This window comes from Arachis ipaensis, chromosome B1, assembly GCF_059453495.1.
Source record: "Arachis ipaensis isolate K30076 ecotype BB chromosome B1, ASM5945349v1, whole genome shotgun sequence".
NCBI lineage: Eukaryota > Viridiplantae > Streptophyta > Magnoliopsida > Fabales > Fabaceae > Arachis > Arachis ipaensis.
The window spans coordinates 115780110-115784222 of record NC_142436.1 but is presented as its reverse complement, the minus strand read 5'-3'; the positions used below and the strand labels follow the sequence as shown (position 1 = coordinate 115784222).

General features: G+C 36.5%; 1 non-coding gene across 1 annotated transcript; it reads left to right on the top strand.

Annotated features, from left to right (window-relative positions):
* The first annotated feature begins 417 nt into the window (after positions 1-417).
* On the top strand, positions 418-525 carry LOC148578032 (small nucleolar RNA R71). Its single transcript, XR_015903667.1, has one exon. It is a non-coding gene; the product is annotated as a small nucleolar RNA R71 (small nucleolar RNA).
* The last annotated feature ends 3588 nt before the right edge of the window (positions 526-4113 follow it).

Below are 4113 nucleotides of genomic sequence, written 5' to 3'. Positions count from 1 at the left end.
TGGATTATAGGTGTTTCCATAAGGTTCACCCATGTAATTTGCCTCTGCTATTGCAGGGTTCTCAGGATCATAAGCTTCTTCTTCAGAAGATGCCTCTTGAGTACTGTTGGATGCAGCTTGCATTCCATTCAGACTCTGAGAAATCATATTGACTTGCTGAGTCAATATTTTATTCTGAGCCAATATGGCATTCAGAGTATCAACTTCAAGAACTCCCTTCTTCATAGGCGTCCCATTACTCATAGGATTCCTCTCAGAAGTGTACATGAACTGGTTATTAGCAACCATGTCAATGAGTTCTTGAGCTTCTGCAGGCGTTTTCTTTAGGTGAATGGATCCACCTGCAGAAGTGTCCAATGACATCTTTGATAGCTCAGATAAACCATCATAGAATATATCCAGGATGGTCCATTCTGAAAGCATGTCAGAAGGACACTTTTTGGTCAGCTGCTTGTATCTTTCCCAAGCTTCATAGAAGGATTCACCTTCTTTCTGTCTGAAGGTCTGAACATCCACTCTAAGCTTGCTCAGCTTTTGAGGAGGAAAGAACTTGGCTATGAAAGCCGTGACCAGCTTATCCCAAGAGTTCAGGCTGTCTTTGGGTTGAGAGTCCAACCACACTCTAGCTCTGTCTCTTACAGCAAAAGGGAAAAGCATGAGCCTGTAGACTTCAAGATTTACTCCGTTAGTCTTAACAGTATCACAGATCTGCAAGAATTCAGTTAAGAACTGAAAAGGATCTTCAGATGGAAGTCCATGAAACTTGCAGTTCTGCTGCATCAGAGAAACTAGCTGAGGTTTCAGCTCAAAATTGTTTGCTCCAATGGCTTAGCATCATCCTCCAATAGGATCTTGTGCATGCATCTGGCTGGGCTAATGCCCTTAAGATCACTTATGGACCACCCAAGAGCTGTCTTGTGTGTTCTTAGCACCTGAATTAGTGCTTTCTCTTTATGTTTCTCTAAAGCAGAGCTTATGATTACAGAAAAAGTGTCACCTTCTCCGAGAAATGCATATTTCAGGGATGGTGGTAGTGGTTTGAGTTCGGGTTTAGGAGGTTTCTCCTCTTCCTGAGGAGTTTTCAGAGGTTCTTTTATTTCCTCTGGCTCCTCCAGATCAGGCTGAACATCTTTAAAAATGTCCTCTAGCTCTGATTCGAGACTCTCAGTCATATTGACCTCTTCCACTAGGGAGTCAATAATATCAACACTCAGGCAGTCTTTTGATGTGTTTGGATGCTGCATAGCTTTGACAACATTCAACTTAAACTCATCCTCATTGACTCTCAGGGTTATCTCCCCTTTTTGGACATCAATGAGGGTTCGTCCAGTTGCTAGGAATGGTCTTCCTAGAATGAGAGTTGCACTCTTGTGCTCCTCCATTTCCAGCACTACAAAGTCAGTAAGGAAGGCAAATGGCCCAACCTTGACAATCATGTCCTCAATTATGCCTGATGGGTATTTAATGGAGCCATCAGCAAGTTAAAGACAGATCCGGATTGGTTTGACCTCTTCAGTGAAGCCAAGCTTTCTGATAGTGGATGTAGGGATTAGGTTGATATTTGCCCCAAGATCACATAGAGCTGTCTTGGTACAAGCACCCTCTAATGTGCATGGTATCATAAAGCTTCCGGGATCCTTAAGCTTTTCTGGTAAGCTTGTTAGAATGACTGCACTGCATTCTTCAGTGAGAAAAACTTTTTCTGTTTCTCTCCAATCCTTCTTATGACTTAAGATCTCTTTCATGAACTTAGCATAAGAGGATATTTTCTCAAGTGCCTCTGCAAACATAATCTTTATTTCAAGAGTCTTGAGATAGTTTGCAAAGCGGGCAATTTGTTTATCCTGTTCCGCTTGGCAGAATTTCTGAGGATAAGGCATTTTGGCTTTATATTCTTCAACCTTAGTTGCTGCAGGTTTATTTCCTACAGAGGCAGGTTGAGAAGCCTTCTTGAGGGAGTTATTATCAGCACTTGCAAGTGTCTGATCCCTCATTGGCGTTTGAACGCCAGAACTGAACATGGATTGGGCGTTTAACGCCAGTTTTCACCCTTTTCTGGCATTTGAACGCTAGACTTATTCCTCTCTGGGCTCTTACTGTCCTCAGAGGGATTTTGGGTAGCAAGTTGCTCATCCTCTGTCAGCTGTTATTTTCTTGGCTTTCTGCTGCTTTGAGTTGAGGTATTTAATATTTTTCCACTTCTTAATTGAACTGCTTGGCACTCCTCTGTTATCTGTTTTGATAACTGCTATTTTGTCTGATTCAATTGTGATTCCATATCCTTGTTAGCATTTTTGGTTTCTTGTAGCATCTCCTTAACTTCTGCTAACTGACTTGTTATAGAAGATAGTTGCTGATTGAGTTCAGCAACTTGTTCCTGAGGACTAAAGTCAGTTGATACTGCCTTGGCTTCTTCTTTCATGGAGGACTCATTACTTATGTACAGATGCTGATTTCTAGCAACTATATCGATAAGCTCTTGAGCCTCTTCAATAGTCTTTCTCATGTGTATAGATCCACTAGCTGAGTAGTCTAGAGATACCTGAGCTTTTTCTGTAAGCCCGTAGTAGAAGATGTCTAACTACACCCACTCTGAAAACATTTCAGAGGGGCATTTTCTTAGCATCCCTCTGTACCTCTCCCAAGCGTTATAAAGGGATTCATCATCCTCTTGTTTAAAGCCTTGGATGTCCAGCCTTAGCTATGCCATCCTTTTTGGAGGGAAATATTGATTCAGGAATTTGTCTGATAACTGTTTCCATGTTCTTATGCTTGCTGTAGGTTGGTTATTTAACCACCTCTTAGCTTGATCTTTTACAGCAAATAGAAACAGTAATAATCTGTAGACATCCTGATCTACTTCCTTATCACATACTGTGTCAGCAATTTGCAAAAACTGTGCCAGAAACTCAGTAGGTTCTTCCTGTGGAAGACTGGAATACTGGCAATTTTGCTGCACCATGACAATGAGATGAGGATTTAGCTCAAAACTGCTTGCTTTGATGGGAGGTATACAGATGCTACTCTCATATGCAGCAGTAATGGGGTTAGCATATGACCCCAGAGTCCTTCTGGACTGTTCATTTCCATTTAGGTCCATGATGGATAAAATGGAATTGATATGAATTGCAAAGAAAATATATTTTTGTTTTTATTTTATTTAAGTAGAACAAACCGAATTATTAAGATAAATAAAAATAATAAGATAAAATAAAATAAAATAATTAAAAATTAAAATATAAATTTCGAAAACCAAGAGAAAAATAAATTTGAAAATGAAAATAATTACTTAATTAAGAAGATTTGAAAAACTTTGGATATGATTTTTGAAAAAGATTTTGAATTTTGAATTTTGAATTTTGAATTTTGAATTTTGGAAGTTGAAATTTGAAATTTGAATTTGAAATAAGATAAGATAAGATTTTGAAAAAGATATGATTTTTTTTTTGAAAAAGATTTGAATTTTGAAATTTTAAAACTAAGGTAAGATAAAATAAAATTTTTTTAAAATAAAAATCTGAATTTTTAAAAGTAATTTTCGAAAATTTAATTTAAAATAAAGAGAAAAGATATTTTTGAATTTAATGAGGAAAGAGAAAAACAATAAAATGACACAAGACTTAAAATTTTTAGATCTAATGCTCCTTGCTTTTCGAAACTTTTGGAGGGAAAACACCAAGGAGCACCAAACTTAAAAATTTTAAGATCAAAATACAAAGAAGCCTTAAGAACACCTTGAAGAATCAAAAGAACATAAAAAGAACACCAAACTTAAAACTTTTAGAAAACTAAAAATAAATTTTTGAAAATAAAAAAAAATAACAGGAGAACACCAAACTTAAAAGTTTGACACGAGATTTAATCAAAGAAAAATTATTTTTGAAAAAGTTTTAAAAGGAAGATACCCAATTACTAAGAACATAAGCACAACGCTCTAGCTAACTGAGCTATAAATTTAACGTGTTTTAAAAAAGGTATTTAATGTATATAATTTTTTTTGAATACTGATAATTTGAAAATGCATAAAAAAAACAAGAAAATACACAGAACAGGAAAACTAAAGATCAAACAAGAAAAATTGCAAGAACAACTTGAAGGTCAAGAAAGAACATT